This window comes from Zingiber officinale, chromosome 5A (assembly GCF_018446385.1).
Source record: "Zingiber officinale cultivar Zhangliang chromosome 5A, Zo_v1.1, whole genome shotgun sequence".
NCBI classification, from domain to species: Eukaryota; Viridiplantae; Streptophyta; class Magnoliopsida; order Zingiberales; family Zingiberaceae; genus Zingiber; species Zingiber officinale.
The window spans coordinates 110,049,340-110,055,404 of record NC_055994.1 but is presented as its reverse complement, the minus strand read 5'-3'; positions in this window follow the sequence as shown (position 1 = coordinate 110,055,404).

The following is a 6,065-nucleotide window of genomic DNA, read 5'->3' as shown; positions in this document are numbered from 1 at the left end:
AAACCTGTATCACCAGCAAGGGAATTAATATGTAGGTGCGATGGTCTCCACCACGCCACAATGTAAATAAATACAATCTCGATATTCAATATTTAATATACGATCGAGTGGCATGGCATTATATGCACCCTTTGTTTAAATAAAATTAATTTAAATAAAAATAATTTCTATGAGATTGTTTTGTTCATGTGTCATGGCATCATCATCATAAATAGACACTTCTTATCATTTTTTTTCAACCATGGAATTATTCAACTTGCATTTATTACGCGTGTCTCTCGGAAGAAAGTTATACAGTTAGATGATAATGATATTGAACTTTTTGATGATCCATTTATCCAAAATTAAGTATATATATACATCAAGGCGTTAATGTTGCAATCCGCCATTAAATCGAGCTAAAAGATGGCTGATGTGTCAATGTGCTTGTTGATTTAGAAGAGTTTGATTTGGTTGTTCCCATTTTGAATAAATAATAAGTTCATATTCAATAGGAAATGGGGTTAACATCATAAATAAATAAATAAATAATGTCCAGAAGCATTTGGACTATGAGAGAGAGGGGAGATATTTACTTGAATTGACATTCAAAATATAAAATGACGTTAAATAGGATAGTGATTATCTATGGATTGATGAAAAAAATGATTTGAAGAGAATACAAGAAAAGACAATCGCTGTCCTTTAATTTTTTTTAAAAATAAAATTTTATTTAATATTAAGGATATAGACTTTAAATCTTAAGACAGAGATAAAAAAAATCATAACATATAAACCCAAATTTCTAGTACTTATCAAGAAAGAAAAGAAATTCTAATTAAAAAAAAACTCATAATCTTAAAATTAAAATCCAAATATATAAAAAATAAAAATTATCAAAAATACTTTAAATATCAAAAAAATAAAAATTATAAAAAATAATAATAAAAATCTTCGAATCCTCCTGTATCAATCCCCGGATTGAAAAGAATTCTTTCTTGAATTTAGAGTAATGTTAAGTGTTAACTTTGGAAAAAGATCATATGGTATCAACTCAATAAAATCTATTAACAAATATTGGACTTTGAAAATCCTCATTGATGATACGGCTCTTGTCCATCTATGGATAAACTTAGTTGGTCATCTTACTCCCCACTAAAGAATTTTTCGTCTTTGTCGGTCTAGTTGATGATATGAACTGCTCTTAACAAAACCTGAGAAATTAGAAAAGGAGAGGCTGAACTGCTGCTTAACAAAACCTGAGAAATTAGAAAAGGAGAGGCTAGATGACTTTTGTATCATTTGAAACAACCATCCGAACTCATTTAGGAAGTGCAAACTATCCTTCTTTGAACTATAACAGCAACTCTTAGTAACTTTTTCCTCTGTGATGACATTTGACAGGAGAGCATCCTCAAAATCTGCTCAAGGGTTCTCAACTCCTGACAAATTCTAACATTGGCAATAATGACAAGAAATTTGTTCCCTTTGAAACCATTTTCCACCTCAATGAAACATCGACCAAATCCCTCAGAAGATCTCAGGGTTCTCAACTGCTGGGAAGTCAAACCTCTCGATGCAAGAATCATCACATTGGTGCCAAGATATGTTGACCAGAGAATTTCTTTTGACATGTATCTTGGTTCTAGGAACAATCAAATTGTGACCTTTCAGAAGAAGGGATGTTTTCTCCCCACCTACAACAGCAACCAGTGATACAGATGTCAACTCAGGTGCACTCCATGCCTTCCATGTCCTAGATATGAGGATCTTCCCATCCTCGTGTGACATTAATTGTCGATTTGTACGAACTAAAAACCTTCCATTTCGCCAGAAATCATGAATCTTGGTTCCAGGAACAATCAAATTGCGACCTTTTAGAAGAAGGGATGTTTTCTCCCACCTACAGTATCAACCGGTGATACAGATGTCAACTCCGGTGTACACCATTCCTTCCAAGTCCTAGATATGCGGATCTTCCTGTCCTTGTGTGACATTAATTGTCAATATATATGAACTAAAAACCATCCATTTCGCCAGAAATAAGTTTTAGGAAATTGAACTAGCGACACAACATGTTCAAGAAGATCATCTTCAAGTTCTTCCCATGCAACTGATGGCATTAATAAGTAGATAGATAGGATTATGCAGCCAAGATTGATGTAATTGTTGGATCGAGAAAGCACTATAGGAGAGTGAATAATAGTACACTTCGTGCGCATTCAGAATTCGCTCGAAAAGTCAAAGCCATGTAGCAAAAAGTAAATACAAAAGACAAAGACACAATAATTTTTACTTGATTTACAGAGTCGTGGCAACTACTCCAAGAGTCATAGTCAATTTGACTACTTGTATTGGGCAATCACTAACAATATATTTTTTTTATAATTAAAATCGGGTTCGGTAACAATCTTATCAACCCTCAAGATAAAGCATACAAAGAATATGAATACAAAAAGTAGGCAAACAACTAGTGTTACCATGATACTAGGCTCTTTTGAACTCGTAGCGATGTCGTGGCGTTATTGCAAAATTGTAGCTTGAGGATGGCAGCTTTTCATAGTAGTAGAACTGTAGAATTGAGTGAGAATCTGTTGTCCAAAGCCTCTAGCCATGATCTTCTTTTAGCACCGTCTGAGCACCTAGATCGGCATAGGGTGCCTCCAACAACCCCTATCCGATCCTACTTCAATGCTAACTTGGCCAATGTAGGCACTTAGCCAGCTGACGTGGTAGCATTTGCTTGAAGCTCTATCCATGTCGTGTTTATCCTTACCTAGGCGCCTAGATCTGATAGGGGCGCTCGGACCTTGGGTCACTTGGATATACTCCTAGCACCTAGAGTCTCTTTTTCCGGACAACTTACATTTTGAACTTCCTGCATCATAGTATTAGCATAGGTGTAATAAGATTATGATTAACAACTCTCCAAGTTCTTTGGTCTCAACTTTAGGTTTCTCGTGAAACTCTTAGGTTGGATCAACACTTATTGCTCTCTTTCCAAGACTACGCCCTCACCACTCCATTTGGGGGAGTTTACCTAATGCTAAACCTTCATCCACCCGACATGTTTGGACTTTTGCTTAGTTGATCTTGACTCTCAAGACTTTCCGGTAGACCTCCGATTCTCAACCCGTCTAGACTTCCATCTAGTGTCCTCGACCCCCAAGGCTTTTTGCTTGATGTCCTCAACCCCGAACGCTTCTTGCCAATGTCATCGATCTATCAAGTCTTTCTGCATAATCCCTCTGACTAGGACTTTCTTGTCAAGTCCCTCCAACTAGGACTTCCTTTCCTAGCCTCAGCTAGGATTTTCCTTGTCTATGCTCAACTTGGACTTTCCTGCAAGCTTGATCAACATGTTAAAATACCACAAGACTTAACTTTGACTCTTTTATAACATCAAAATTTAGATTCGATAATATGGCGTTTCTTGCGCAAACAATCTCCTTTTTTTTTTATTACTGATAATATGGTTAAAGTTTAATTTAAAATATAACATACCAATAATTTAGGGAGTTTAAGAGTAACATAAACAATTTATAAATGAAGTTCATAATTCAAATGAGTGCAAAAAGTAAGTGCATTTTGTTACTCCCCGTTAATTTGACCTCTCCCCCTAAATTTTTACATAGGGTATTTTATAATATTTACTCCCTAATTTGACCTCTCCCTCTAAATTTTTACATGGGGGATTTTATAATATTTACTCCCTAATTTGACCTCTCCCTCTAAATTTTTACATAGGGTATTTTATAATATTTTCTCCCTAATTTGACCTCTCCCTCTAAATTTTTACATGGGGGATTTTATAATTTTTACTTAACTTGTACTTTTTCTCCCCCTTTGTCAATTATCAAAATACAACGAATACTTAGTTAAAATAAAATTTTAAAACATTTGTAACTAAGAGAAAACTTAGGTGATAGACAATTAAAGAATGGAAAAAATTATGTAAGGAGATTTAAAAAAAAAAAAATATTTAAGAAAGAAAAACTTTAAGAAAAGAGAAATGTTTAAAAAATATTTTGAAGAATTTTTTTTTTCAAAAATATGATTAAGGAAGGAGTTTTTTTTTTAAAAAAAAACGAATTAAGCAAAGAGATTTTTCAAGAATAGTTTTCAGTAAAATATTTTAGATAAAAGATTTTTTCTAAAATATTTTTAAGTAAAATATTTTTTGGTAAATTAGAGTTTTAAAAAAATATGTTGAAGTAAAGAGAGTTTTTCAAAGATTTGAAGTAAAGAGAGATTTAAAAAATAATAATAGAAATAAAAAAATGTTAAGTGTAGTAAGGAGAAATTTTCTTTTAAGAAAGAAGGAAAATGAAAAATATTTATATTTATTTGTCCTTGTGATCTAAGAATGTGGAAAATATAAGAAACTATAAGTGGTATGCATGAAAACCCTATTCTACCAAGCATAGTCCTAATTGATTTGGTTAAGTCAAGAAATGTTAACTAGATTAGTGCTTATTAATTAAGTTTAATTAAGTTTGTACTTTTTAATTCTATTATTAAGTTAATTTAGTTAGGTTTAGGCTTATTAATTAAGGTAGAATTAAAATTAAAATTTATTTATATAATTAAGGTTAGATTAATAATTAAGTGTAAGATTCAATTTATTTAAGGTTAGTGTAGATTAATAATTAAGTGTTTAAAATTTAAGTTAAGTTTTACATTTTAATTAGAAATTGAGTTTAATTTAGAATTATTTAATACACGTTCACTTAACTAAATGGACTGATTAAATTTAAGTAATTAGTTTAGGTTTAATTAATTAAATTAGATTAATTAATAATATGAATTTTAGATTATAATTATTAAATTTATTTTGTACTAATTAAGTTGGAGTTTATATTAAGTTTGGATTGAATTAGATTTAGGTTATTTTGGATTAAAAATTTCAAGTTAAGTTAAGTTTTAAATTTTAAGTCTAACTTAATAATTAGGTTTTTTAATTTGATTTAATTTATTGGTTTATTAAATTAATTTTTTAAAAAGATAAGTTAAGATTAATTAGGTTCGATTTTTAAGTTAAGTTAGATTATTTCATTTAGAACTTTATTTAATTTTTATTATTTCATTTATAATTTTATTTAAGTTTAATCTAGATTTATTAAGTTAAGCTTAATTATGAATTAAGTTCACTTAAGTTAGAACTTTAGATTTAATTTTTAATTGAGAGTAAGTTCGAATTAAGTTAAAATAGATTTTAAATTAATTTCAGATTGATTAAAATTAAATTGAGGGACGATTTAGGGATAATCTTGAGAGGGAAATAAGGTCATTCAAGGGGATAGGATAGATTGTATGCATTAATCTTTTATATCTTGATGTGGTTGAGAAGTAATGAATTTCTATGTTGATTATCCGAGGGACGCACGTGACAGGCAATCCCGTGTAAGGACATCATAGGAATCATTCCTAATTGATCACATTAGATATAGATTTTAGTCCTAGGCCGGTTGTCTATTGCAAGAGAAAATCGACAATCTTCTACAAATGAGGGACAATTGAGGAATAAGATTTAGTTGATCATTTACATTGAATAACATTACAAAGAAATCAAAACTCCTAGAACATCCTTTATCATAGCCCTTATCCCTATTTTTAATGATTTTACTTCTAGATTTTACTTTCTATAGTTGCTCCTAGCTTTTATAATTCAATTGATTAGTTGTTTAGCTAATTCGTGTTGAGATATCCTTAGTGGTTAATACCAGTCCCTATGGATACTGTAATGCCCGAAAATTCTCAAAACTATTTTAGAAATATAGTATGATTTTTCTGGAATTTTTAGATTTTTCCGGAATTTTTAGAGTAGCGGAAGTAGCAAAAATAAATATAAGCGAAAAACGGCCAAAGCGGGAATTGAACCCGAGACCTATGGTTTACAAATAATGTTAGTAACCAGTTGAACCCAGCAGGGCCGTGCTGAAAGAAATGGGGACCAATAATATTTATACTTAAGTTGGCCAAAATTACCACTTAATATAAATAGGAATTTAAGAGAGAAATTGCTATTTTTCTTTAACGAGAAAACTTTTCTCTCCTCACCCTAGCCTCACGCCGAACCCTTTCTC